Below are 5,654 nucleotides of genomic sequence, written 5' to 3' on the forward strand. Positions count from 1 at the left end.
CAGTTACGTTGTGACGTTTGGTAGCACACAAAGTGTTCCTCCGGTAAACGGGAGTTGCATAATCTCATAGTCATAGGAACATGTATAAGTCATGAAGAAAGCAATAGTAATAAACTAAACGATCAAGTGCTATGCTAACAGAATGGGTCAAGTCAATCACATCATTCTCCTAATGATGTGATCCCATTAATCAAATGACAACTCTTTGTCTATGGCTAGGAAACATAACCCTCTTTGATCAACGAGCTAGTCAAGTAGAGGCATACTAGTGACACTTTGTTTGTCTCTGTATTCACACATGTATCATGTTTCCGGTTAATATAATTCTAGCATGAATAATAAACATTTATCATGATATAAGGAAATAAATAATAACTTTATTATTGCCTCTAGGGCATATTTCCTTCTGTCTGGGCACGAGAACTTTGGCAACGATGCATACTCAGGGAGAACACTTTTATCTTGAAATTTAGTGAGAGATCATCTTATAATGCTACCGTCAATCAAAGCAAGATAAGATGCATAAACGATAAACATCACATGCAATCAATATAAGTGATATGATATGGCCATCATCATCTTGTGCTTATGATCTCCATCTCCGAAGCACCGTTATGATCACCATCGTCACCGGCGCGACACCTTGATCTCCATCGTAGCATCGTTGTCGTCTCGCCAATCTTATGCTTCTACGACTATCGCTACCGCTTAGTGATAAAGTAAAGCATTATAGGGCGATTGCATTGCATACAATAAAGCGACAACCATATGGCTCCTGCCAGTTGCCGATAACTCGGTTACAAAACATGATAATCTCATACAATAAAATTTAGCATCATGTCTTGACCATATCACATCACAACATTCCCTACAAAAACAAGTTAGACGTCCTCTACTTTGTTGTTGCAAGTTTTACGTGGCTGCTACGGGCTTAGCAAGAACCATTCTTACCTACGCATCAAAACCACAACGATAGTTTGTCAAGTTGGTGCTGTTTTAACCTTCGCAAGGACCGGGCGTAGCCACACTCGGTTCAACTAAAGTTGGAGAAACTGACACCCGCCAGCCACCTGTGTGCAAAGCACGTCGGTAGAACCAGTCTCGCGTAAGCGTACGCGTAATGTCGGTCCGGGCCGCTTCATCCAATAATACCACCGAACCAAAGTATGACATGCTGGTAAGCAGTATGACTTATATCGCCCACAACTCACTTGTGTTCTACTCGTGCATATAACATCAACACATAAAACCAGGCTCTGATACCACTGTTGGGGAACGCAGTAATTTCAAAAAAATTCTACGCACACACAGGATCATGGTGATGCATAGCAACGAGAGGGGAGAGTGTTGTCCACGTATCCTCATAGACTGAAAGCGGAAGCGTTATAACAACGCGGTTGATGTAGTCGTACGTCTTCACGGCCCGACCGATCAAGCACCGAAACTACGGCACCTCCGAGTTCTAGCACACCTTCAGCTTGATGACGATCCCCGGATTCCGATCCAGCAGAATGTTGGAGAAGAGTTCCGTCAGCACGACGGCGTGGTGACGATCTTGATGTTCTACCATCGCAGGGCTTCGCCTAAGCACCGCTACAATATTATCGAGGATTATGGTGGAGGGGGGCACCGCACACGGCTAAGAGATCAATGATCAATTGTTGTGTCTATGGGGTGCCCCCTGCCCCCGTACATAAAGGAGCAAGGGGAAGGAGGTGCGTCCAGGCAATGGGCGCACCAGGAGGAGTCCTACTCCTACCAGGAGTAGGACTCCCCCCTTTTCCATGTTGGACTAGGACTTGGGGGGAAGGAGAGAGAGGGGGGAAAGGAAAATGGGGGGCGCCGACCCCCCCCCCCTCCTTGTCCAATTCGGACTTGGGGGGAGGGGCGCGCGGCTGCCCCTTGGCCTCCTCTCCTCTTCCTCCACTAGGCCCATTAAGGCCCATTAGGTTACCAGGGGGTTCCGGTAACCTCCCAGTACTCCGGTAAAATGCCGATTTCACTCGGAACACTTCCGATGTCCAAACATAGGCTTCCAATATATCAATCTTCATGTCTCGACCATTCCGAGACTCCTCGTCATGTCCGTGATCACATTAGAGACTCCGAACAACCTTCGGTACATCAAAACATATAAACTCATAATGAAACTGTCATCGTAACGTTAAGCGTGCGGACCCTACGGGTTCGAGAACAATGTAGACATGACCGAGACACGTCTCCAGTCAATAACCAATAGCGGAACCTGGATGCTCATATTGGCTCCTACGTATTCTACGAAGATCTTTATCGGTCAGACCGCATAACAACATACGTTGTTCCCTTTGTCATCGGTATGTTACTTGCCTGAGATTCGATTGTCGGTATCTTAATACCTAGTTCAATCTCGTTACCGGAAAGTCTCTTTACTCGTTCTGTAATACATCATCCCGCAACTAACTCATTAGTTGCAATGCTTGCAAGGCTTTAGTGATGTGCATTACCGAGAGGGCCCAGAGATACCCCTCCGACAATCGGAGTGACAAATCCTAATCTCGAAATACGCCAACCCAACATGTACCTTTGGAGACACCTGTAGAGCACCTTTATAATCACCCAGTTACGTTGTGACATTTGGTAGCACAAAAAGTGTTCCTCTGGTAAACGGGAGTTGCATAATCTCATAGTCATAGGAACATGTATAAGTCATGAAGAAAGCAATAGCAACATACTAAACGATCAAGTGCTAAGCTAACGTAATGGGTTAAGTCAATCACATCATTCTCCTAATGATGTGATCACGTTAATCAAATGACAACTCATGTCTATGGCTAGGAAACATAACCATCTTTGATCAACGAGCTAGTCAAGTAGAGGCATACTAGTGACACTCTGTTTGTCTATGTATTCACACAAGTATTATGTTTCCTGTTAATACAATGATATCATGAATAATAAACATTTATCATGATATAAGGAAATAAATAATAACTTTATTATTGCCTCTAGGGCATATTTCCTTCAGGCGGCCCCCTTCCAAGAGGGGCAAGCTGCCCGTGCCGGTGACCTCTGTCCAACCAGAGGCACCGGACAACCTGCTGGGAGCACTTCACGGCGCTTCCATCGACGAAGAGCACCGCACTATTATGAGTGCGGTGATCAAAAAGGTTCAGTCCGCCAAGAGCGGACTGACTGAAGCCTGTACTAGCCTTCTAACAGGCTTTGAGGTAAGTATTTAAAATATAGGAAAAATATTACCGCATAGACAGTAGCCCCTGATGCTCTGTTTGGTGTTTACAAAGAAAAGCCGAATAGAGGATCAAATAATATCTGCAGGAGTCTAATATAAGTATGTCTGTATGCGTATGCAGGCTTCGCTGCTGATCTTTGTCGCACTGCCTGCGGAGGTCGCCGCACTTAAGCAGAACCTCGAGCGGTCTGAGAAAGAGCTCGGCCTTCCCAAGAGGCAGCTTGAGGAGAACAAAGGTAAGTAATACCTTGTCCTATATATAAAAAAGAAAATGTGGTTGCGAAATGACAGGATCATCATGGATGTGCCAGGGGCCACGACCGAAGTGGCGAACCTGAAGCAAGCGCTGTCCGAGGCCGAAAACAGCGCGGCCAAGGAGCGGACCGAGTAGGGAAAACAAGAGGCGCGGGTGGGCGAGGTGCGGCAAGAGCTCCAGGCTCTCATGAAGAAGCACGAGGCTTTGGAGCTTGACTCGAAGACGCGAGAGTCCAAGCTTTCCGCGGCCCTCGAGGGCACAAAGCATGCCAAGGCTGAAACCCAAAAGGCCTTCCAGGAAATTGAGGCGATGAGGAAGATAGCGGTGGGTAAGGCATTCAATATGCAAAGCAAGAATGTGAAAGTAAATTACTTGTTACTTACCCGAATCTGGAGCTCTCCAGGAGCATTCGTAGATTTGCCCCGCAGTGTGTCGGATGCCGCAAAGTACTACCAGGCCGAGGAGGGAAGCTCGATGGAGAAGTTGTTCTGGTCTCAGTATACTGGGACCGAACACCCGATGCCGGTGAGCGACCAGCTGAAGCAACTGGTCGAGCTGCACAAGGCGGACGAACAGGCCATGAGGGGCTTTATAGTCCGGATGTGGCCTGGCGACTCTCTTCCCAACAGCTACTTCGGCCTGGTGATGCGGCTTGTGGATGCCTGCCCACGGCTAGAAGTTATAAAGCGGTCCTTCTGCATCGAAGGTGCACGCCGGGCTTTTGCCCATGCGAAAGTGCACTAGGCCAAGATGGACGCCGAGAAGCTGGTGAAGGAGGGGCCGCCGCAGGGCAAGGAGCATCGTCACCCCGAGATGTATTATGAGGGTGTCGTGAAGGGTGCGGTCTTGTAGCGGACGAGTGTGTGAAGGATGTAATTATTGAATAAACTTGCTCGTGTGATCCTGTATTATGAAAACTTGTTCATGTGCGCTATGCAATGCTTTTTTGAATTTAAAATACTACCTTCTGTGCGGCCGTTTATCAAATCTGAGAGATGGCCAGTCGTCGGCTTCTTCCCCCATGCCACGAGTGCTGGGGTGTTCAAGATAAACCTGAGCACTCTTTTCCCCATTGTTGGGTCCTTCGAGGGAGGCACTTAGCACAACGAACAAGGCAATCAGACTATAATGCTTTATCACTCTCACTTAGCCATTGAAGTCTACAATTTTAAATTTTGGCGAAGCCCCTAGTATTCGGAAGGCCGAATTCGGGGCGCTATACACGCCTTAAGCCAGACAAAGCTGACTCCTCGCTCTAAGCGTCATGAGTCTTTAGGGACTCGAGACCTCTCGAACAGCGACCAGCTCTCGCTTTATCATGACAGTCAGTTTTAGCTTTCTCTACTGAGATGCTTAGCCCAGATGAACCGGGGCACAATCGCAGTAGTTCTCCCAGTGCTACCTTAGCCGATATAGCGGAATGTAAGGTACCAAAACATGGGAGCCGGGCAAACCCAACTACTGACCCAAGACATGATTCAGAGCTGATGCATATAATGCTATAAGTTCGGGGTGCCGCACTGTCGAAAGTGTTAGGACTTCTCACGCCGTGTTATGGGGTACGCTTGAGCCCCTGGCGTATTGGTCGTACCAGAGTGTACGGGTGCTGAATGTCATGAATGAACCTATATATGTATAAAATAAAAGAATGTGATAGTAGTCTAGTGCTATCCATTGTTTATTCAAAAAGGTGCGTCGAAGTAGAATGATACAAGTAGTGCGATAAGCAAAAAAGTAGGACTATTTGACATGTCCCCTCCAAGGGCAAGCTGAGGAATGGTATTTAAAGCAGGTATTTCACTCGTTACCAGAGACCACCTGAGAATTCCGTGATGCGACGTAGCTTTCTGCCTCCTTGGTTGTTGTATCGTGTGTCCGGCAATCATACTGCTGGACGGGGTTTCCAGAGAGTCAAGTCCTGAAAGAGAGAAAAAATAATAAGGCGGGAAGCCCCTAGTGCGGTTGAGCCGCGTTTTGGGACGTGCCATAGTCGTGCCCCCCATCTATGCCCATGGTACTTTCAATGCGTAATTATGTACACGTGGTACGGATTTCGCCGTTTGGCTGAAACTGGGGCGGGGGCAGCATTGCTATGCGAGCTCGGAACGTGCCAGGCGGTCTTGTCGCCAATTACTCCGGGCGCGCTTGAAGGTGTCCGGGTCGTTAATC

This window comes from Triticum dicoccoides, chromosome 7A (assembly GCF_002162155.2).
Source record: "Triticum dicoccoides isolate Atlit2015 ecotype Zavitan chromosome 7A, WEW_v2.0, whole genome shotgun sequence".
Lineage (NCBI taxonomy): Eukaryota > Viridiplantae > Streptophyta > Magnoliopsida > Poales > Poaceae > Triticum > Triticum dicoccoides.